This window comes from Aegilops tauschii, chromosome 7 (assembly GCF_002575655.3).
Source record: "Aegilops tauschii subsp. strangulata cultivar AL8/78 chromosome 7, Aet v6.0, whole genome shotgun sequence".
NCBI classification, from domain to species: domain Eukaryota; kingdom Viridiplantae; phylum Streptophyta; class Magnoliopsida; order Poales; family Poaceae; genus Aegilops; species Aegilops tauschii.
In genome coordinates, this window is record NC_053041.3 from 532,330,309 (window position 1) to 532,355,689 (window position 25,381).

Here is a 25,381-nt window from a genome sequence, read left to right on the forward strand (position 1 = left end):
GATGTCGGGCTGCGTGTCTGCATCGACGTCCCAGGGCTCAACAGGGTCGCATCTCAGGAGCGCTTCTAGCCATCGCGTGTGGGCCGCTGCAAGGGCCCACCACACAGCTACATTCGCATGCCCTTCGGCTTGCCGAGCGTGGCGTCAGCCTATCAACGCGACCTGCGGCGTGTCCTAGCGGTTCAGGAGGCCAGGTACCACGCCGTCCTAGAGGAGATGGAGACGGTCTTCAGGGAACCTCCCGTGCCCCCAGAGCTTCCCGAGGCTCAGTGTGCCGGTGGCTCATGAGGAGTCATTTCTTGAAAGCACGCCTTCAGCTGCACCAACTCTACTTCGTCTCCAGAACCAGGTGACACCTTCCAAGCTCGTTTAGCTGGGAGCGCCCCTCGGGCTGCATTATTCCCAGGCCACATGGGTCCAATACTGTGGCATGTATCCCTTTTGCTTATGTCTCTAGCTTACCTTGCTGAGGGCGCCCCTCGGGCTGCATCATCCCCAAGCCGCTCGGGCCGGACCCAGTGGCATGTATCTTCCTGCATTTACCTAAGCTGATCTGCTCTCCATGCCTGGCCTGCTCACGGCTATCGCCTGCTTGATCGCCGCCCGCCACGGGTCTGTTCCTCCTATGCAATTCGCTTGCATGTTAAAAGGGGGCTCCTGAGCATCGCGACTCAGGAGCTCTTACTGGCTCTCCAGCCCTCACCCCCTCGCTGAGCTTGCTCGAGGGCCGGGACCTGAGGACGTAGAGTGCTTGCATCTAACTGCCTTGCAGGAACATACACTCACCAAGACTCAAGACCAGGCGCAACCCGCCTTGAGGTAGGGCCTCGTGAGTCCCGCGCTGGCTCACGAGTGCCCAAATACACCTCGCAGCCCTGCCGTGCAAGCCACGTGTTAGGGCGGGGATGTACACGCCTGGGGGCTCCTCCTGGAGGGGGCCCCCATCCCACGCCCAAGTGGAAGCACCATTCTCCGCGCTGGCTGTCGACAGTGCCGAGGAGCAGCTATGCCCGTGCACAAGCGGAAGCACTATGCTCCGCGCCGGTGATAAACAACTGAGGGCGGCCCCACGGTCGTACCAACCTCAGGGAGCCCGGAGCTCAGCGCCCAGCCTCACCACAACGCCTCCCCTCGGGAGAGCCGCACGAGGGGGCTGGGCACGGGGCTGCGCTCCGGTCACGCCCAAGCGCACGCCACCCAACCAGGTCCCCCGGACCTGGGCGTCGCGCGCCCCTCCCGAGGCCTCGGCGAGGGCAGGTATGGAAACTGTTTGCACGTCAAGGGGGACTCTTGAGCATCGCGACTCAGGAGCCTAACTGGTCATGTAGCCCCTCACTCCTTGGTCCGTCCTGGTCTCCGGTCGGCCCAATGGCGGTTGAGGTATGCGCGGGGCCGGGCTCTGCCGACGTAGAATGCAAAGCAAATAGGAAGGAAATCGCAAAATCTCGAAGCAAATATTACAAGCATATTGTCCTCACAATACCAAATGAAAAGTCTAAATGCCTCCACGAGGCCTGATACATGTCACAGGAACGGAACGGGAAGAATAGCCGCGGGTCATCTCTAGACGTCGCCGTCGCCTGCGGAAGGTGCTTCCCTGTGAGCAATTTTGTCTTCACCTTCACCACCAGCTGTAGGGTCGGCGACATCGCCAGACAGAGGAGCGGAGACAAAGCCGCGGAACTTCTTCAGCAAGGCCTCCACCTGACCTTGCACGGTTGCGGCGGCCGCCTCGCATTGATCTTCAGCTACAGGCTTCAGTAGCTCGTCAAGGCAGGCGTTGGGGTCGCGAAGGTGCGGGTGGCTGAAGACGCGAGTCAGCGCAGCCGAAGACAGGATGCGAGCTTCTGCCTCCGCCATGGGACAGAGGCCATCAACGACCTCCTCAAGCGCCTTCACCAAGAGAGGAAGCAGCCGGGCGGGGCCGTCCTCGTCGGTGGCCAGCGACTTTTCCAGGCCATGCTCGTAGAGCGTCTTCAGTGCCTTGCGAGACCTCTTCTCGAGGTCGGCGAAGGCCGCCCGATCTTCGGCCAAGACACGCGCCTTGGCGTAAAGATCGGCCTCCCTCGCCTTCGCCTTCCGCTCCAGCCCTTCCAACCGGCTCCGCTCGGTGGCCTGTGTCTTCTCCAACTCCGCCAGCTCGGCATCGCGGTTCTTCACGGCCTCCTCCCGGGCCTTCGCCTCCTCCTCCTTTGCTTGGCCGCAGCGTGCTTCTTTGGTGTACTTGTCGCACAGGCTCTACAACTCGTCCTCAAGCGCCCGGCAGCGGTCACGGGCGGCCTCGGCGTCTTTCAGCGCCATCTCACGATCGGTTGCGGCGTTGGCGGCACTCTGCTTCTCCTTCTCGGAAGCCACAGCGGCCTGGCCCAGCGCCGCGCGAACAGCCAAGTTGGAGTGGAGCCAGCCTGAGGCCAACTCTAGGCGCCCGGCCACAAGACGTGGGTCCGCACTCAGGAGATCTGCCTGCAGCTGAGTCATCTCCGGAAGAGCACGCTCTAGAGCAACAACAACAGAAGAACCTGGGAGTGGAGGTGCAGCAGCGGGAGGAGGCGACATCATCACCAGGGCCTGGGGGATCGCGGGTTCCGGAGCAGCTGGGACCTCATCAGCCGCGCCAAGTACCGGCACCTCTGGGGCCAGTGGGGCCATGGGGGCTGATTCCACGCGGCGATACTCCTCTTGGCCTCGCGAGGACGATCGGGCTGGGGAGATGCGGGCGCTGCTGCCTCCTTTCTCCGCGGGAGGCACGACCGCTGTGTCTTCCTTCCTCTTCTTCGCCGAAGATGTCGGCCTGATCAACCAAGGGCGAGCATCAGGAAATGATGAGTACAAACAACGACAAGGTGAAGCTTAAGACACTTACTGATCCACCGCAACATGTTTCCGATTGGGGAGCTTAAAGCCTGACAACTTCAGTACCTGAGGAGCAGGCGTTCGGGCACCGGCGGCGCCAGGCGGTGCGGAGGCAGAACCGGATCCAGCCCCAGGAGGTGTCGGGGCAGAGGTGGCGCCACTGGCCACCAGCGACGACCTACCCCTCGTCGGGACAAGGGGTTTCTCCCTCTCCCCTTGGTAGGCGTCGGCCTCGGCATCATCAGGAAGGGCGCGGAGAATCTCGTCCTTGCTCAGAGGGGAAGTCTCCCCCACCTCTTCCAGAGTCTTCTCCGAGTCCACCTCCTCTTCCCCCTCTCCACGGGACTCGCCAGAAGACACCTCCACCGGTTTCTGTGCCGTAGGAGCTCCCGGAAGCGTCGGCGGCACCAGTCCACACACATCAAAAGTTGGCCTGGAGGCGACCAATTCCTCCCAGTCCCTGCGTTGGAACAAGGGAACGAAGGCGCTAGGCGGGTACTCCTGGTTGTCCCCGGCCTCAGGTGAGTCTTGTTCTCCTCTTCTTCAAGCTCCCAGAGGGGGCGCGCGCGCGCGCCTCGAGTGGGGCAACCCGCAACATCAAGAACTCCCTCAGGAGCATCGCCCCCGTTACCTTGGCCATCCTCGCGTTGCCCGGCTTCAGGTCGGTCATCATCTGCCCCAACACTGACGATGCCCGCTCATCGACAAGCTCCGCCTTGGGCCATCCCCCGTTGGAAGGGGGCGCCGCCATTGGCAACGCCAGACGCGGGTCGGCGTGCTTGGCGTCCATCATGAGTCTTTTGGATCAAATGTTGTCGGACCTTTTCCCAGTGCTCGAGATCGAGTTGGCCTTGCCGCATGCGATGAAATTAGCGCACCCGGAGATGTGCGTCTCGCTGACGCGGAGGAAGAAGAAATGGCACAGGAGCGCCACAGACGGCATCACGCCTAGGTACGCCTCACAGTAGTAGGCGAAGATGGACAGGAGGAGGACAGAGCTGGGATGGAGATGCAACGCCTGCAGACCGTAGTGGTCGAGGACTTCATAAAAGAAATCGGAGAAAGGGGGACCAACCCAACGGCGACGCTGCTCGAGAAGAAAGGGAAAAAGGTGCTCCCCTGAGGCTCCGGCTCGTCGGAGGCAAGCTGGAGTTCCGTCTTCCCCCACTCATTGCTCTCCCCCGCCGTGAGTAGACGCACGGAGGCGAGGCTCTTCTCTGTAACGGTGGGCGCTTCAAGAGCGGCCTCGTACCAAGCCGGAGCCGAGGAAGTCTTGACCTTGCGCGGCGCCATGGGCGGCAGATGCAGAGCAAGGCTGGAGCAGATCTGGAGGTACCGGCGGCGAAGAGCGAGAAAGGGGATCTGGAGTGAGGCGATGAAGAAAGAATGAAGGCAAGAACTGCCTGCGCCAGCCTTTTGTCAGGACAAGCAGTTGCCGAGGCAGGGTGGGGAAGCGGAGACGCCCACGTCCAATCAACCGCCATGCGTCAACCGAGGCCGCAGGCTTTTGGGGCCCGCGGTGCTCCGAACTTGACCCTTGGCTTCGCTGCGAAGCCAAGCCCGAGCGCACCTTGGGCCCGGGGGTAACTGTCGGCGTTCTGGGAATAGGGGTCCCCAGACTTGCCTGCCTGCGGCCCACAGCGTGGCTATGCCAGCAGGCCGTACGGCCCATCTTCACTGACAAGGCATCCAAGACCCTCGCGAGGGTCCAAGCCTCGCGAGGCGGACGACGCAAGACCTCCTCTGGAGTGGCCTAGCCAGGCAGGCTCACGAGGAGCGTAGATATCAAGGCAGGGCAAACCTCACGAGGCCCTCGTGACGTGAGCCATGACGAACGGCACCAGGCGGGCGCCAAGCGGGCGCCAGCGCGCGCAGCGTCCTTATTTCCTCTTAGGTGCTAAGGAGGCCAGCGCATGCGAGGTGTACCGAGGCATCAGGCAAAGGTTGCTATATTGGTGCAACGAGACCAAGACCAGGAGGACGGCAAGACGGAGGTCATCGTGGAGCCCAAGACGGCGTCACCACCAGAGCTTTTCGCAGGCGAAGACCACTTTTGTCAGGATAGCTTGTACTAGCTGTCTCCCTTCAAATTTGCCGGCCGTTGTTGGCTCCCTTCCCGCTCGATATTTGGGAAGAGGACCAGGGCCTCTATAAGTAGAGCTAGCCACCATAGTAGGGCGAGCTGATCTGATCTTAGCTTGATCCAACCCGATCGAGAGCCTACCCTAGCCACAAGAACACCTCAACCTCAGGAGGCTGTTCTTCCCTTGTACTGTTCATCATCAGCCCTAGAGGCAATCCACCACCACCAAACTGGAGTAGGGTATTACACCACAACGGTGGCCAGAACCAGTATAAACCTCGTGTCTTTCTGTGTTGCGAGTTCATCGAGTTCGTCCGTGAGATTGTCGGTGTACAAAAAGAGGGGTGCATTTTTGTACCCCTTTACCTATACACGGGCAGTCGGAGCCGCGCCCACGGTCACACCAAGCAGAACAGGGGAGATGAGCCAAGGTAAGACCGATGCCCAAGACGGTCAGAGCAATGCCAAGGCCAAGACCACAAAGAGCAGAGGGACGAAGCAGGTTCCCCCGGCAAGACCCTTGCCGTGGCAGCTCGCCCCACACCAACAGAGCGAGCCACCCTTGAGCCCACGGTCCCCAACACCATCATCCACGTCGGGCCAGGGCTCGGGAAGGCACCTCTGTGGTGGCATGCAGATCTTTGTGAAGACATATTCAAGATCATATGAGGATTAGAAGACGACAATCCTCGGCAAGATCCTTGCCGAGGAAGGCCACCAGACCCCCGGCAAGGCCCTTGCCGGGGACGACAGCGCGCCACGGCAAGACCCTTGCCGGGCCACACGGCAAGACCCTTGCCGGGCCACCCGGCGAGGCCCTCACCAAGGACGCCAGCAGGGCAACCGCCGGGCCCGCGCCAACCAAGATTCCACCCCCATTCCCATGCAGCTGCGAGCCCAACCAGCTGGGCGGGCACCTGCGTGGCAACATGCAGCTCCCAGGCCAACTCATCGAGCGCCTGCGTGGCGGCATGCAGATCTTCGTGAAGGCTCCACCACCGCGCCACCTCAGCTGCCTGCCTGCCTACATGGCGCCGCACGCATCACTGGCCGAGGCGCGTGTCGAAGCGAAGAGAGGCGACGGACGGGACGGGCCTCGCTCCCGTCCCCGATAAAGCAAGAGGACACCTAAGCTACGCGTTAAATGTGTCTCGTCCTGTCATACGAGCGATAAGCTTAGGGCACTGTACGCCTTGCCACCTCTAATGTGCCACTGTGGCAGCCCCTTCCGACTATAAAAGGAGGTCTATGGCATACTGGAGAAGGATTCAGGCTCTTTTGAACCACGCACTGACACAGCTAGTTCGAGAGCTCAAGAACACTCTGAAATACACCCACCAAAGCAGGACTAGGGTTTTACGCATCCTCGTGGCCCAAACCTGGGCAACCGTAGTAGGGATTCTTGTGATCCTATAGGTGTCGTTCCACACCGACAGAGATCTTACCGAGTTAGAGCGTAGATCGGTAGGAGGGAAAGACTTCTGCGCACCCTAGTGTTCGAACCTTAAGGGTTTGCTGGAACCCCACATCCGACAAGAGCTTCCCGAGGTTCAGGGCCCCGGTGGCTCATGAAGAGTCATCCCTTCGACGCGCGCCTTCAGCTGCACCAACTCTACTTCGTCTACAGAACCAGGTGACATCTACCAAGCTCGTTTAGCTGGGAGCGCCCCTTGGGCTGCATCATTCCCAGGCCACGTGGGTCCATCCCTGTGGCGTGTATCCCTTTTGCTTATGTCTTTAGCTTACTTTGCTGGGGGCGCCCCTCGGGCTGCATCATCCCCAAGCCGCTCGAGCCGGACCCAGTGGCATGTATCTTCCTGCATTTGCCTAAGCTGATCTGCTTTCCATGCTTAACCTGCCCACGGCTATCGCCCGCTCTATCGCCGCCCGCCACAGGTCAGTTCATCCTATGCAATTCGCTTGCACGTTAAAAGGGGGGCTCCTGAACATCGCGACTCAGGAGCTCTTACTGGCTCTCTAGCCCTCACCCCCTGGCCTTGACCACGGCATCGCGATCTGGCATACCAGCGGCGGCTGAGCTCGCTCGAGGGCCGGGACCTGAGGACGTAGAGTGCTTGCATCTAACCGCATTGCAGGAACACACAGTCACCAAGACTCAAGACCAGGCGCAACCCGCCTTGAGGTAGGGCCTTGCGAGTCCCGCGCTGGCTCACGAGTGCCCAAATACACCTCGCAGCCCTGCCGTGCAAGCCACGTGTCAGGGCGGGGCTGTACACGCCCCGAGGGGGTCTTCCTAGAGGGGGCCCCCATCCCACGCACAAGTGGAAGCACCATGCTCTGCACTGGCCGTCGAAACTCCCCAGGAGCGGCTATGCCCGTGCACAAGAGGAAGCACTATGCTCCGTGCTGGTGATAAGCAACTGAGGGCGGCCCCACGGTCGTACCAACCTCAGGGAGCCCAGAGCTCTGTGTCCAGCCTCACCGCAATGCCTCCCCTCGGGAGAGCCGCGCGAGGGGGCTGGGCACGGGGGCTGCGCTCGGGTCACGCCCAAGCGCACGCCACCCAACCAGGTCTCCCGGACCTGGGCGTCGTGCGCCCCTCCCGAAGGCTCGGCGAGGGCAGGTATGGAAATTGTTTGCACGTCAAGGGGGACTCCTGAGCTTCGCGACTCAGGAGCCTAACTGGTCACGTAGCCCCTCACTCCTTGGTCCATCCTTGTCTCCGGTCGGCCCAATGGCGGTTGAGGTATGCGCGGGGCCGGGCTCTGCCGACGTAGAACATTAATCTATCCTCGCGAAGTCTCCCTATAAGCTGTTTGCGTGTCAAGGGGGACTCCTGAGCATCACCGACTCAGGAGCCTAATTGGTCACGTAGCCCCTTACTCCTTGGTCCGTCCTGGTCTCCGGTTGGACCAATGGCGGCTGAGGTATGCGCGGGGCGGGGCTCTGCCGACGCAGAACGTAAAGCAGATAGGAAGGAAAATGCAAAATCAAGCAAATATTACAAACACATTGTCCTCACGATATCAAATGAAAAGTCTAAATGCCTCCACGAGACCTAATGCATGTTGCAGGAACAAAACGGGAGAATAGCCGTTGGTCATTCCCGGGCACCGCCATCACCTGCGGAAGGTGCTACTTCGTGAGTGATGTTGTCTTCACCTTCACCACCAGCTGCAGGATCGGCGACATCGCCGGACAGAGGAGTGGAGACAAAGCCGCGGAACTTCATCAGAAAGACCTCCACTTGACCTTGCACGGCTATGGCGGCGGCCTCGTATCGATCTTCAGCCACAGGCTCCAGCAGCTCGTCAAGACAAGCGTGGGGGTCGCGAAGGTGCAGGTGGCTGAAGACGCGAGTCAGCGCAGCCGAAGACAGGACGCGAGCTTCTGCCTCCGCCATGGGACCGAGGCCATCAATGACCTCCTCAAGCGCCTTCACCAAGAGAGGAAGCAGTCGGGCGGGGCCATCCTTGGCGGTGGCCAGTGACTTCTCCAGGCCGTGCTCGTAGAGCGTCTTCAGCGCCTTGCGAGACCTCTCCTCGAGGTCGGCGACGGCCGCGCGATCTTCGGCCAGGACTCGCGCCTTGGCGTCAAGATCGGCCTCCCTCGCCTTCGCCTTCCGCTCTAGCCCTTCCAACCGGCTGCGTTCGGTGGCCTGCGTCTTCTCCAACTCCGTCAACTCAGCATCACGGTTCTTGACGGCGTCCTCCCGGGCCTTCACCTCCTCCTCCTTCGCCTGGCGGCAGCGTGCTTCTTTGGTGTGCTGGTCGCGCAGGCACCTCAGCTCATCCTCCAGCTCTTGGCAGCGGTCGCGGGCGGCCTTGGCATCCTTTAGTGCTGCCTCACGATCAGCTGCAACGTCGGCGTCACTCTGCTTCTCCTTCTCGGAAGATGTTGCGGCCTGACTTAGCGCCACACGAACTGCCAGGTTAGAGTGAAGCCAGCCTGAGGCCAGCTACAGGCGCCCGACCACCAGACGTGGGTCCGCGCCCAGGAGATCTGCCTGCAGCTGGGTCATCTCCGAAAGAGCACGTTCCAGAACAGCAGCAAGAGCGAAAGAACCAAGGAGCGGAGGTGCAGCAGTGGGAGGAGGCGACGCCGTCACCAGGGCCTGGGGATCGCGGGTTCCAGAGCAGCTGGGACATCATCAGCCACGCCAGGCGCCGGCACCTCCGGAGCCAGCGGGGCCATGGGGGCTGATTCCACGCGGCGATGCTCCTCTTGTCCCCGTGAGGACGACCGGGCTGGGGAGATGTGGGCACTGCTACCTCCTTTCTTTGTGGAGGGAGGCACGGCCCCCGCATCCTCCTTCCTCTTCTTCGCCAAAGACGTCGGCCTGATCAACCAAGGGCCAGCATCAGGAAATGATGAGTACAAACAGAGACAAGGTGAAGCTTAAGACACTTATTGATCCACCGTGACATACTTCCGTTTGGGGAGCTTGAAGCCTGACAGCAACGGGACCTGAGGAGCAGGCATTCGGGCTCCGGCGGTGACAGGCGATGCGGAGGCAGAGCCGGAGCCAGCCCGAGGAGGTGCCAGGACGGAAGCGGCATCGCGAGCCACCAGCGATGACCTACCCCTTTTCGGGATGAGGGGCTGCTCCCTCTCCTCCTGGCGGGTGTCTGCATCGGCGTCGTCAGGCAGAGCGCGGAGGATCTTGGGCTTGCTCGGAGGGGAAGTCTCCCCCACCTCTTCAAGGGTCTTCTCCGAGTCCACCTCCTCCTCCCCTCCACGGGACTCGTCAGAGGACACCTCCACCGGCTTTGATGCCACGGGAGGTCCCGCAAGCGCCGGCGGCACCAGGCCGCGCGCGTCAAAGGTCAGCCTGGAGGTGACGAGCTCCTCCCAATCCGTGCGGAGGAACAAAGGAACGAAGGCACTAGGCGGGTACTCCTGGTTGTCTCCAACTATGAGGCGCAGAACAGCATCCGACCCGTCGCCATGAAGGGCCCCAAGCCTCAGGCGGGACTTGTTTCCCTCTTCTTCAAGCTCCCACAGGGGGCGTGCGCGTGCCTAGAGTGGGGCAACTCGCAGCATCAAGAACTCCCTCAGGAGCATTGCCCCCGTCACCTTGGCTGCCTTCACGTTGCCCGGCTTCAGGTCAGTCATCATCTGCCCCAGCACAGACAACGCCCGCTCATCGTAAGCTTCGGTCTGGGCCACCCCTTGCCGAGCTGGGGCGCCTCCGTCAGCAACACCAGGCACGGATCGGCACGTTTGGCATCCATCATGACCCATTTAGATCGAATGTTGTCGGCCCTCTTCCCAGTGCTCGAGATCGAGTTGGCCTTGCCAGACGCAACGAAGTTGGCGCACCCGGAAATTGGCCCATCTATGACGTGAAGAAAGAAGAAGTGGCGCAGGAGCGCCACGGATGGCAGCATGCCCAGGTATGCCTCACAGTAGTAGGCGAAGATGGGCAGGAGGAGGACAGAGTTGGGATGAAGATGCAACGCCTGCAGCCCATAGTAGTCGAGGACTTCATAAAAGAAATCAGAGAAGGGAGGAACCAACCCGACGGCAACACTGCTCGAGAAGAAGGGGAAGAAGGTGCTTTCCTTGGGCTCCGGCACATCGGAGGCAAGCCGGAGCTCGGTCTCCCCCCACTCATTGCTCTCGCCCGCCGTCATCAGGCGCACGGAGGCGAGGCTCTTCTCCGTGACGGTGGGCGCCTCGAGGGCCGGCTCATACCAAGCCGGTGTAGAGGAAGTCTTGACTTTGCGCGGCGCCATGGATTGCGGATGCAGGATGAGATTGGAGCGGATCTAGAGGTAGCGGTGGCGAGGAGCAAGAAAGGGGATCTGGAGCAAGGCGAGGAAGAAGCAGTGAAGGCAAGTGCTGCCTGCGCCAGCCTTTTGTCAGGTCAAGCAGTTGCCGAGGCAGCGTGGGGAAGCGGAGACGCCCACGTCCAATCAACCGCCATGCGTCAACCGAGGTCGCAGGCTTTGGGGCCCGCGGTGCTCCGAACTTGACCCTTGGCTTCGCCGCGAAGCCAAGCCCGAGCGCACCTTGGGCCCGGGGGCTACTGTCGGTGTTCTGGGAACGGGGGTCCCCAGACTTGGCTGCCTACGGCCCACGGCGTGGCTAAGCCATCAGGCCATACGGCCCATCTTCATCGACAAGGCATCCAAGACCCTCGCGAGGGGCCAAGCCTCGCGAGGCGGACGACGCAAGACCACCTCAGGAGTGGCCTGGCCAGGCAGGCTCACGAGGAGCGGAGATATCAAGGCGGGGCAAACCTCACAAGGCTCTCGTGACGTGAGCCATGACGATCGGCACCAGGCGGGCGCCAGTGCAACGTCCTTGTTTCCTCTTTGGTGCTAAGGAGGCTAGCGCAGGCGAAGAGTACCGAGGCATCAGGCAAAGGTTGCTATATCAGTGCAACGAGACCAAGACCAGCAGGACAGCAAGATGGAGGTCATCGTGGAGCCCAAGACGGCGTCACCACCAGAGCTTTTCGCAGGCGAAGACCGCTTTTGTTAGGATAGCTTGTACTAGCTGTCCCCCTTCAAATTTGCCCGCCGTTGTTGGCTCCCTTCCCGCTCAATATTTGGGGAGAGGACCAGGGCCTATATAAGTAGGGCTGGCCACCACAGTAGAGGGATCGAGCAGTTCACCCAGCTCTCACCCGCCAAGTTACCAAGCACAAGAACACCTCAACCTCAGGAGGCTGTTCTTCCCTCTGTACTATTCATCATCAGCCCAAGAGGCAATCCACCACCACCACACTGGAGTAGGGTATTACACCACAATGGTGGCCCGAACCAGTATAAACCTCATGCCTCTCTGTGATTGCGAGTTCGTTGAGTTCGTCCGCAAGATCTTAGCGAGCTAGGGCGTAGATCGGTAGGAGGGAAAGACTTCGCGCGCACCCCAGTGTTCGAACCTTAAGGGTTTGCCGGAACCCCAGATCCGACACAAGTGACACCTAACCAATCTAGGAGACACCACTCTCCAAAAGGTAATAGATGGTGTGTTGATGATGAACTCCTTGCTCTTGTGCTTCAAATGATAGTCTCCCCAACACTCAACTCTCTCTCACAGATTTGGATTTGGTGGAAAGATGATTTGAGTGGAAAGCAACTTGGAGAAGGCTAGAGATCAAGATTCATATGGTTGGAATGGAATATCTTGACCTCAACACATGAGTAGGTGGTTCTCTCTTAGAAAATGTATGATGGAAGTGTAGGCATGTTCTGATGGCTCTCTCCATGAATGAAGAGTGGGTGGAGGGGTATATATAGCCTCCACACAAAATCTAACCATTACACACAAATCACCAAACTTGGTGGGACCGAATAATGCAACCCAGTCAGACCGATTTAGTTCAAAATGTGAACGTTAAGATTTTCGGTGGGACCGACATGTCAACTCGGTGGGACCAATTTCATTAGGGTTAGGGCATAACGTAATCTCGGTGAGACCAATTACACAAACTCGGTGGGACCGATTTTGGTAATAAGCTAACCAGAGAGTTGGTCAGGCAAACTTGGTGGGACCGATTCGCTCATCTCGGTAAGACCGAAACGTTACAAAATGGAAACAGAGAGTTTACATTGCAAACTCGGTGGGACCGATCGCTCATCTCGGTTGGACCGAAACGTTACGAAGGGAAACAGAGAGTTTACAATCCCATCTCGTTGAGACCAAGATCCCTATCGGTGAGACCGAAATAACTAGGGTTTTGTGGCAGTGGCTATGTCAACTGAACTCGGTGGCGCCGGATAGAAAGTTTCGGTGGGGCCGAGTTTGACTTTTGGTTTGGGACATATGTGGATATGAGAAAGTGGTTGAGCGTTTTGGAGCATATCACTAAGCATTTGAGCAAGCAAGCCATTAAGCAACACCTCATCCCCTTTTAATAGTATTGGCTTTTCCTATGGACTCAACGTGATCTTGGATCACTAAAGGTAAAATGTAGAGTGTTGAGCTTTAGAGCTTGAGCCAATCTTTTGTCCTCAGCATTTTGAGGGGTCCACATTCCTAGTCCATGCCATGCCAATCATTGAGCCTTCCTGAAATATTATCTTGAAATAGCATTAGCTCAATGAGCTATATGTTGTTAATAATTACCAAAACCACCCAGGGATAGTTGCACTCCGCGCCGGAGCGTCATCGGAGGAGAGTGCGATAACCTCGCCGCCCTCCGCACCGGCAAATATTGCCCGCTCCGCCTCCACGAGCTCCGGGTGCTGCCGGCGGAGCTCTTGCATGTAGGCCTCGTCGGCGGCCTCGGCCTCGAGACGCTCCCATGCCTCACGGCCCTCCCGCGCCATAGCCAAGCTCACCACCCTTGGCTCCGGCGGAACGAGGTGGACTGAACGTGTGCCGAAGGGGAAATTGAGCCTAGCCGTCGCGCCGTGGTAGCGGACCTGCCTGCGGTCGTAGTCCATCGCCGCGAGCTCGGCTGTGTGGAAGCGACCGTGCCACCGGCGGGTGTGGGTCTCTCGATCTGTAATCTCGGCGACCCACGTCCCCCACCACCGCTGCCGGACCCCGAGATAGGACTTTGTCGGCTGCCGGGTCCGGGGGAGGACGGGGAAGTCCTCGAACCGGCGTAAGGGCGCGGCGGCGGGCGGATCGGGGGACCGGCCACAGCGGATCGGGCCCGTGGAGGACGACGGGGACACCTCGACGGCCACCTCACCGGCGTCGGGCGAAAAGGCCGTGACAAACCTCTTTTTGGCCATTGGCTACTCGAGCTCCCCGGCACACAGGCAGAGGTTGAGGATGGAGGCGCGGCGATGGCGGCGACCTACCAATGGTTTCGAGGGTTGTGTGTGTCTGTGTGAGCGGAGGTTGTGTTTAAGGAAATACTGCGGCAACTGAAAATTTTACTAGGCGGGAGTAACAAGGCGGGGCTACTGAAAATTTGGATCAAGGGCGAGTAGATATTTTTGAGATTGCGAGGGATGCAGAGGCGGGAGTAAAATGCTGGGGCTACTGAAAATTTGAATCAAGGGACGGAAGCAGAGAGGGATGCAGAGGCAGGAGTTTTGGGGGAGCAAGCTAGTGTGCTTGACACGCTGGCTGTGGACTGTAGCCGACGCACCTTCTTGCGTAAGCCATAGGCGTCCTATACACCGACGGTGCTCCCAGATATTTTTTACTACATCTCACACGGTTGGTGAGAATAAACTGTGTGAGATCTACTTGATTTGAATTACAAAATGGGGTCACAGCTGCAATGGACGGTGTTTGAATTGCTAGACCTTTCATCTGCAGTGAACATGCAACTGTATGTGTGTCGTAAAAGAATTGGAATTATTCCAGGTTCGTTTGGACATTTCATACATTAAACTGGTTTTCTAGCCATTTCAGGTGCACAATTCAAAATTAAACTACATGCACATGCTCCGGTGCATACAAATTGGTTGAAAAATCAAATTTGTGTCCTTCAGAGCATGCTTAGGTCCCATGGAAGAAATGGGAATGAATTTTTCGGGGTTTGTTTGGCCTTTTTTATACATTAACTGGGTTTTCTAGGCATTTTATGTGCATAATTCAAATTTGAACTACAAGCACATGCTCCAATGCACTAAAGTTGGTTGAAAAATCTCATGTGTGTCCTTGGGTGAATTTCTAGGTCCCATGCAAGAGATGGGAATGAATTTCAAACACCAGGGCACTGTTGATTGCCGGCAAAACGTTGAGATACCTGGTTTTTAAATTCTAGTAAATCCAAAACTCGTCTGAAATTCATGAAACTTGGCATGCTATCATGGAGCGGCATCAACATGCCGTGGTGAAATTTTTGTCCCATTTGGGGCAGGTTTGGGTATAAGCTTCTCACAAATCACAGCTTCTCACAACAAGCATGATGGTTTCGATAGGGAGCGTTCCACCTTTGGGGACGAGACGATATCCATTGCCTCTTATTGCTTTCAAAAAATTTCTAGTGTCAACATAGAACAACAGGAGTGTTGTGTTCAATCTTGGAATTTTTCGGGGTTCATTTGGCCTTTTTTATACATTAACTGGGTTTTCTAGGCATTTTATGTGCATAATTCAAATTTGAACTACAAGCACATGCTCCAATACACCAAAGTTGGTTGAAAAATCACATATGTGTCCTTGGGTGAATTTCTAGGTCCCATGCAAGAGATGGGAATGAATTTCAAACACGAGGGCACTATTGATTGCCGGCAAAACGTTGAGATGCCTGGTTTTTAAATTCTAGTAAATCCAAAACTCGTCTGAAATTCATGAAACTTGGCATGCTATCATGGAGGGGCATCAACATGCCGTGGTGAAAATTTTGTCCCATTTGGGGCAGGTTTGGGTACAAGCTTCTCACAAATCAGAGCTTCTCACAACAAGCATGATGGGTTCGATAGGGAACGTACCACCTTTGGGGACGAGACGATATCCATTGCCTCTTATTGCTTTCAAAAAAATTCTAGTGTCAACATAGAACAACAGGAGTGTTGTGTTCAATCTTGGAATTTTCCGGGGTTCGTTTGGCCTTTTTTATTCATTAACTGGATTTTCTCGGCATTTTATGTGCATAATTCAAATTTGAACTACAAGCATATGCTCCAATGCACCAAAGTTGGTTGAAAAATCACATGTGTGTCCTTGGGTGAATTTCTAGGTCCCATGCAAGAGATGGGAATGAAATTCAAACACCATGGCACTGTTGATTACCGGCAAAACGTTGAGATGCCTGGTTTTGAAATTCTAGTAAATCCAAAACTCGTCTGAAATTCATCAAAGTTGGCATGCTATCATGGAGCGGCATCAACATGCCATGGTGAAAATTTTGTCCCATTTCGGGCAGGTTCGGGTATAAGTTTCTCACAAACAAGAGCTTCTCACAACAAGCATGATGGTTTCGATAGGGAACGTACCACCTTTGGTGACGGGACGATATCCGTTGCCTCTTATTGGTTTCAAATATTTCCTAGTGTCAACATAGAACAACTGGAGTGTTGTGTTCAATCTTGGAATTTTTCAGGGTTCGTTTGCCCTTTTTATACATAAACTGGGTTTTCTAGGCATTTTATGTGCATAATTAAAATTTGAACTACAAGCACGTGCTCCAATGCACTAAAGTTGGTTGAAAAATCACATGTGTGTCCTTGGGTGAATTTCTTGGTCCCATGCAAGAGATGGGAATGAAATTCAAACACCTGGGGACTATTGATTGCCAGCAAAACATTGAGATGCCTGGTTTTTAAATTCTAGTAATCCAAAACTCGTCTGAAATTCATGAAACTTGGCATGCTATCATCGAGCGGCATCAACATGCCATGGTAAAAAAATGTCCCGTTTGGGGCTGGTTCGGGTATAAGCTTCTCACAAACCAGAGCTTCTCACAACAAGCATGATGGTTTCGATAGGGAACGACCCACCTTTGGGGACAAAACGATATCCATTGCCTCTTATTGCTTTCAAATATTTTCTAGTGTCAACATAGAACGAAAGGAGTGTTGTGTCAATTTTTGTGATTTTTCGGGGTTCGTTTGGACATTTTTATGCATTAACTAGGTTTTCTAGGCATTTTATGTGCATATTTGAAATTTGAACTACAAGCACATGCTCCAATGCACTAAGGCTGGTTGAAAAATCTAATATGTGTCCTTGGGTGAATTTCTAGGTCCCATGCAAGAGATGGGAATGAAATTCAAACACCAGAGCACTGTTAATTGCCGACAAAACATTGAGATGCCTGATTTTTAAATTCTAGTGAATCCAAAACTCGTCTGAAATTCATGAAACTTGGCATGCTATCATGGTGCGGCATCAACATGCCGTGTTAAAAAATTTGTCCCATTTGGGGCAGGTTCGGGTATATGCTTCTCACAAACCAGAGCTTCTCACAACAAGCATGATGGTTTCTGTAGGGAACGTCCCACCTTTGGGGACGAAACGATATCCATTGCCTCTTATTGCTTTCAGAAAATTTCTCGTGTCAACATAGAACAACAGGAGTGTTGTGTCAATATTTGGGATTTTTCGGGGTTCGTTTGGACATTTTTATGCATTAACTGAGTTTTCAATAATTCAAACTTGAACTACATGCACATGCTCCAGTGCATATAAATTGGTTGAAAAATCAAATCTGTGTTCTTGGGTGCATGCTTAGGTCCCATGCAAGAAATGGGAATGAATTTCAAACACCAGGGCACCGTTGATTGCCGGTAAAATATTGAGATGCCTCGTTTTTAAATTCTAGTAAATCCAAAACTCGTCTGAAATTCATGAAACTTGGCATGCTTTCATGGAGCGGCATCAACATGTTGTGGTAAAATTTTGGTCCCGTTTGGGGCAGGTTTGGGTATATGCTTCTCACAAACTAGAGCTTCTCACAACAAGCATCATGGTTTCGGTAGGGAATGTCCCACCTTTGGGGACGAAACGATATCCACTGCCTCTTATTGCTTCCAAAAAATTTCTCATGTCAGCATAGAACAATAGGAGTGTTGTGTCAATTTTTGTGATTTTTTGGGGTTCTTTTGGACATTTTTATGCATTAACCGAGTTTTCAATGCATTTATGTGCATAATTCAAATTTGAACTACATGCACATGCTCTAGTGCATATAAATTGGTTGAAAAATCAAATCTGTGTCCTTGGGTGCATGCTTAGGTCCCATGCAATAAATGGGAATGAATTTCAAACACCAGGGCACCATTGATTGTCGACAAAACATTTAGATGCCTGGTTTTTAAATTCTAGTAAATCCAAAACTCGTCTGAAATTCATGAAACTTGGCATGCTATCATGGAATGGCGCCCGACATGATGTGGTATTTTTCGTGTCCATTTTGAGAGAAGGCGCACTCGAATAATGACAGCCAACAAAGGCATTTTGAAAAAATAGCTGCCACTTAATATCTCAAACGTTTGTATAATTCAAAACGTGTGTGTTTTGTTCACCATTCACGTGACGCCACATGTATTGGTTTTAATGGTTGTAGGAGGTGTCGTGCGGACAGCTGCTTGATCTTGACTAAACGGGAGGCGTGCGAGCGCAGTCTGGTGCGCAGGTTGACCGAGAGGCGTGCAAGTTGTCCTCTAATGCGCAGGCTCACCGGGAAGCGTGCGAGCTTTACGCTGCGCAGGCCCACTGGGAAGCGAGCCCTTTGACTTCCATGGCCGCCCGCCTTCCTCTCCATTAATGGTGCCCGAGCTGCTGTATAATACGGGCGGCCTTACTGTTCGCCTCCCATTCCCCTCCCCCCGCAAACCTCCACCGCCATGGCGCAGAATGATCATCTGCCACTAGTCTTCAAGTTTAGTGAAGTCGACTCCGAGCCGGAGGAGATAGAAAATAAGGAGGAATGGGGCCTCATGGGCATGGCCCAGAACGAGCTAGCCGCGGCGGTTGCTGCCCACGCTCCCGTCCCAGCTCCCATCCACGCGCCCGTGCCAGCGACCATCCCCGTAGCATTCACGGGTTGGTCGCCGAGTACTATCACAGAGCTGGAAGCCGCGGGCGTCAGCGAGGTCTCCGCGGACCCGCGCGAGCTCGTGTCCATGCCAGCGCCAGCGCCCGTGCCCGTGCGCGCCCCTCCACCCAGTGTGCCGCCGGCCCCCGTGCATTTGGCTACACACGCCGCGCCCGTGCGCGCCCCTCCACCCACCGCGGCACCGGTCCCCTTGCGTTTGGTTGCACCCGCCGCGCCCGTGCTCGTGCCCGTGCACCCCCCCTCAGCGGCATGGGATGCTGCCGTTGACCGCTACCTCTCAGCAGGACCAGTTGCCGTCCTCCCGCGACCCGCCCGTCGATCGCGCGACGACATGATGTTTGATTTACAAGTGACGAACATTTTGTGCTGCCTTGAAGACTTCAACAACGACAACGACGGCGCTGCACGCCGCCTCCGCCACCGCCGGAAATAGTTTTTTGGGGGTTTAATACTGTATCTCGAATTCTCGATCATATGAATATAAATTCGCAGTGTGACTGAATGAAAGATATGGTTTGAACGAACTTGCGTTTTTCTCTCTTAATGTACATACTAATCAAACGATTTTCTTTTGAAAAAATGTCAATGGTTTTTAAATATAAAACACTCATCGCAAACGTTTTAGTTAGAACACCCGTATGCAAACCGACAACTTCCCCAAGAAGCCAAGGAAAAATGTGACGAGCAGGATTTCTGCATCCCTTCAACGCAAACGGTTGTTTTGCATGACCCGTGTGCAACCACGTACAAAATAATTGGGTAAGATTTGCATACCTGTCATTTTGGGTATGTTGCCATTTCTCAAACTGGAAAGATTAACATTTGTTTATCTAGTAACATTGCCAGTTGTCAACCTTGTAACACTGCGATTTGTCAAAATATGCAGCTACAAATCGCTAGCACTATCTAATTTTTGCAACTAAAATCACTAGCACTGTTCATATGGACACCACTAGCAGGCGTGAGTTCATGGACGCATATGCAAATGTACCATTGATTACATACAACAAGTCATCAACCCACAACGACAACGAGGATATGATTTCTACTACACAACCTTCTTCTTGTAGACGTTGTTGGGCCTCCAAGTGCAGAGGTTTGTAGGACAGTAGCAAATTTCCCTCAAGTGGATGACCTAAGGTTTATCAATCCGTGGGAGGCGTAGGATGAAGATGGTCTCTCTCAAACAACCCTGCAACCAAATAACAAAGAGTCTCTTGTGTCCCCAACACACCCAATACAATGGTAAATTGTATAGGTGCACTAGTTCGGCGAAGAGATGGTGATACAAATGCAATATGGATAGTAGATATAGGTATTTGTAATCTGAAAATATAAAAACAGCAAGGTAACAAGTGATAAAAGTGAGCACAAACGGTATTGCAATGCGTTGAAACAAGGCCTAGGGTTCATACTTTCACTAGTGCAAGTTCTCTCAACAATAATAACATAATTCGATCATATAACTATCCCTCAACATGCAACAAAGAGTCACTCCAAAGTCACTAATAGCGGAGAACAAACGAAGAGATTATGGTAGGGTACGAAACCACCTCAAAGTTATCCTTTCTTATCGATCTATTCAAGAGTCCATAGTAAAATAACATGAAGCTATTCTTTCCGTTCGATCTATCATAGAGTTCGTACTAGAATAACACCTTAAGACACAAATCAACCAAAACCCTAATGTCATCTAGATACTCCAATGTCACCTCAAGTATCCGTGGGTATCATTATACGATATGCATCACACAATATCAGATTCATCTATTCAAACCAACACAAAGTACTTCAAAGAGTGCCCCAAAGTTTCTACCGGAGAGTCAAGACGAAAACGTGTGCCAACCCCTATGCATAGGTTCATGGGCGGAACCCGCAAGTTGATCACCAAAACATACATCAAGTGGATCATGTGATATCCCATTGTCACCACAGATAAGCACGGCAAGACATACATCAAGTGTTCTCAAATCCTTAAAGACTCAATCCGATAAGATAACTTCAAAGGGAAAACTCAATCCATTACAAGAGAGTAGAGGGGGAGAAACATCATAAGATCCAACTATAATAGCAAAGCTCGCGATACATCAAGATCATGCCAAATCAAGAACACGAGAGAGAGAGATATCAAACACATAGCTACTGGTACATACCCTCAGCCCCGAGGGTGAACTACTCCCTCCTTGTCATGGAGAGCACCTGGATGATGGAAGATGGCCACCGGTGAGGGATCCCCCCTCCGGCAGGGTGCCGGAACAGGGTCCCGATTGGTTTTTGGTGGCTACAGAGGCTTGCGGCGGTGGAACTCCCGATCTATTCTGTTCCCCGAAGTTTTTAGGGTATATGGATATATATAGGCGAAAGAAGTCGGTCAGGGGAGCCACGAGTGTGGGGGGCGTGCCCAGGGGGGCAGGCGTGCTTCCCTACCTCGTGGCCACCTCGTTGCTTCCCTTTCGTACACTCCAAGTCTCCTGGATTACTTCCGTTCCAAAAATAACTCTCCCGAAGGTTTCATTCCGTTTGGACTCCGTTTGATATTCCTTTTCTTCGAAACACTGAAATAGGCAAGAAAACAGCAATTTGGGCTGGGCCTCCGGTTAATAGGTTAGTCCCAAAAATAATATAAAAGTGTATAAATAAGCCCATTAAATATCCAAAACAGAATATATAATAGCATGGAACAATCAAAAATTATAGATATGTTGGAGACGTATCAGGATACACGTTGGATTATAGATCATTTCCAACAAAACATTCTAGTAAAGTTTTTCTCACACAACAAATAACAAAGCGATGAAATGAACATCAGCTCAACCACTCATCGGCGTTGGAAACGCTTGCTTTGAACCAGAAGTGATTCTCTGGGAAGGGCCAGCTACTGTCAATCTCGAGACCAACGCAGGACTAATCATCCAGGCTGAAGCGGCCTATTTCAATACCCATATTGGGACGGTAGGGAAGCATAGTAATGTCTGAGGTATAGATACAGTTGCTTCTCATAAATGGTAGCAACGTTGTGTCAACAGCAGCTGGGTCGCCTTCCACCATCATTGGATAGTTTTGTCCAAGGAAGAGCGAGTTTCCTCCAAGACTTTCAATACTGAACCAGGGAGAAGGTGTTGGCGCTAGTACACCAGTATCCATCCCGAATACCCTGCAACGGATGTTGGAATAGGTCCGGAGAGTGCGACCATACGAGACAACACCTGCTTCCTTAGTAACATCACCAGTGCCCCGTATACAGACAAGAAGAGGTGATCCATCGGCATAAGTTGCCAGGTGCCACTGAGTATATGGGTCCTTCTCGTCCAGAGGTCACACACTGATGACAAGGGCCGAGTGAACCGCATGCAATCCCATCGCACAACACACACGTCTTGTTAAGTTGAACCGTTTCTGTAGTCTTGTGTCAACGCAAACAGTTCATCCGAGTGAACCACATGCCATATATCCCACACACCTTGATCTGGCTGACCGTTTCTTTTGTGTTGCCTAATCACAAACAGTTCATTCGAGTGAACCATATGTTGTATATCGCAAACACCTGCATCTGGCTGCCCGTTTGTTTTGTGTTGCCTAATCACAAACAGTTCATCCGAGTGAACCGTATGCTGTGTATCGCACACACCTTCATCTGGCTGCACGTTTCTTTTGTTCCTCCTCAACGCAAACAGTTAATTGAACTGAACCGTATGCCCTTCATAGCACACGCAACTAAAACCTGAACCATGTTTGATGCATCTGTCATCGCAAACGTTTTATACATTTCTGACGGTTTTCATACAGCACCGTTTGCGATTATGGCATCCCACACAGTTTCTCGAAGGATCTCTGATTGTAGTGTCGCGTTAGCAGCATCCTGCAGTAGTGTTTCCACCTTTTAAGCAGGATATGTTGGATGCATAGTTAATGATCTGTATATTACTGAGCGTACCCAATTTCATTGGAAAGACTTGAAGCATGTCATAAAATTTGTTGATAATGTGACAGAGATAGCACAACTTATAAACGCTGGATTTTGGATGGGATTAATTATACCTATGGTGCACACATTGAACAAGACCAGTTGTGTGCACAAAACGCTGGTACAAAGTCTTATTTTTATGTTGATGCTCATAAACTATATATATATATCTTCAACGATATGTTACAATTGGTTTTTATTCTACATTTCAACAGAAATTGCCCGCTGCAGCTGTTCCTGAATTGATTTCCTGGCGTGGTCAAATTACAGTTGTGCCTGCAAATGACGCCAAAGTGATTGCAATGTACTATATTTCCCGCGGAAATGGAACCAATCAAATTAACAAGTTCTCGCTTGTCGTGGAAATGCATCCATATTGGAAAATTGGAGACACTGTTCTACTCATGCTCTACCAATCCACGTGAGGGTTTTTCTTTTTCATCGACGAGATGTCGAGTCACCATGATCAAGCTGCTTCCAGCGGATAGTTGTTACTATGTTAAGTATGTAGAGATGGACCATATGGTTGTTGTCCCTCGGGCTCTTAAAATGTGATAGTTGTTACTATGTTAAGTATGTAGATATGGACCATATGGTTGTCAAAACCGTGTTACGAAGATTCTCCTTTTATCGAATAGTGTAACCACTATATATATGTTACTCAAATGCTATTAGCCAAGTTCTTAAATTTTCATGGAAAGTATTAGTATCATACACAGTTCATTGTGTTTCAGCGTGTTCCCAGTAGAGCGGTAGAGTAGAGGACGTCCATGTTTTCGACGTGGCGATAAGCACCGATGTCCAGAAGGCATTTGCATATTAATTGTCCATATTGCAAATTCACACATGTGTGATCTATCACACACGTGTTACTGAAGGAAATATGCCCTGGAGGCAACAATAAAGTTGTTATTTTATATTTCCTTATATCATGATAAATGTTTATTATTCATGCTAGCTAGAATTGTATTAACCGGAAACTCGATACATGTGTGGATACATAGACAAAACACTGTGTCCCTAGTAAGCCTCTACACTACAAAAAAAAGACACTTCCGTGATGATACGTGTTGGTCACAGTAGGTCACATTTTCTGTCATGCATGTACATCCATGACAAATTTATGACAGAATCAAGATAGTCATACCTGTGCTATCGTAGAAGTGTTCCATGACATTACCAAAATTATCATCACAGAAGTGTCCACTTCCATGACGATAAATCGCGCGTCACAGAAGTGCTTTCGTCAAGGGCGACCGACACGTGGCATCCACCGTAGCGGAACGCCGTTAAGCTATCGGGTCAGGTTTTGGATCCGATAACCCGTTAACAGCCAGGACCAATGGGGATTTTCCACGTGTAAAATTTTGATTGGCTGACGGAAACACGTGTCAGCTCCGCGTTAGCATAGGTGTCACTCATCCAATGGGCGAGATGCGCCTATGATATGCTGACACGTGGACCGGCCCAAAAGTGGCCCATAAAGTTTAAATGGGTCGGCCCAACTAAAGGCCCACAAGATTTTGTGGTCCATAATGGGCCAGCCCAGCAAAAGGCCCACGAGATTTTTCGTATCATAATGGGCCGGCCCAGCTAAAGGCCCACGAGATTTTGCGGGCCATAATGGGCCGGCCCAGCTAAAGGCCCGCGTGATTTTGCGGACCATAATGGGTCGGCCCAGATAAAGGCCCAACATTCTCAGTTAAGGCCCGTACGGCTAGTGTCAAATCGGCCCGTCAACTGCCTGTCCTAAACTTGTCATCATCGCGGCCCATGATCACTTCTGGCCCGTTAACAGTCCGCTAAGTATATGGGCCGAATTACGGCCCGGTGTATTTCCGGCCTGTTAAAGGTCCTGCTTCATTTGGGCACATTTACAGGCCATTGAAACTTTCGGCCCATAAACGACCGTGAAGGATTTGGGTCATATTCGACCATGTCTGACATTCGGCCTGTTAGCGGCCCGCCATAGATTTGGGCCACTTTCGGCCTGTTGTGATTTTCGGCCTGTTAACGTCGGACGAAATCCATGGGCCATATGTAGCCCAACGTCACATTGGGCGCATTAACGGCCCATATAAAAATGACGATAATCTAGCCCGACCGAACTTCCGGCCTGTTAAAGGTCCGTGTATTAGGTCGGCGCATTTACGACCCGTCCGAATTTCGGCCTATGAAAGATCCGCATCGTAAATGGGCCCAATCTCACTTTCGGTCTTTTAAAGGCCCATGTTTTTTATGGGCTCGAGATATTTACACCTGTAAATGGCCTATTGTTACTGAGGGCCCAAATTATGTTTAGGCCTGTTAAAGGCCCACTATGGGCACAGGCCTACCAGAAAAATATGAAATCTTATGCTGATTTAGGCCCAGATATTTTTAGTGGGCTACATGCAAATTTCGGCCCATAATCGTTTTTAGCCCAATTGGAATGGGCCCGACGAATGTTGGCATGTTGGGCTCCTATGAAGCTTTCGGCCGAATATATTACTAAGATAAACCTACACTATACAAAAATAGCATCGTAATTATTGCAGCCTTTGGCAGTAGCATAAATGATGTATCACAACAAAAGGCCTGTTGGCATAAAGTTTACAGTCCTTGCAGATAAAAGCACCATCAGATGTATGGAAGCACGGATCATTTGACCTGAGTGCTAATGTTTCAGGCTGTAGAATCTGATGGAGCAGCACGATCTTCACCTTTTCCGCCATTGCTCTTGAACAACGAAGTGAATGTCTGATAGTCTGGTTTCAAAACCATTCATATCTTGACGACATTTGTCAACCACTATTCTTGTTTCCAAAACGACGTCCATTAGGGATTGGACTTGTGTATGGAGCACAGATATATCACTCTGTCTAGCAGGAAGATTTTGTTCAGTAGGCGATTTGGACGAGGTTACCTTGACAACCAACCCAGAATTACGCAGGAAGGTGCTTTTTGCACTGTTAGTGGAGAGATACTGACGCACTGCAGCAAGAGGTGACATTGTGCATGTGGTAGCCTCGTCACCTTCAGGTGGTTGTGGCCGTTCAATCATTTTTTCCATAGCTTCCTGAAAATTTGAACTTGTAGATTAGTGTACCAGATAAGTTAC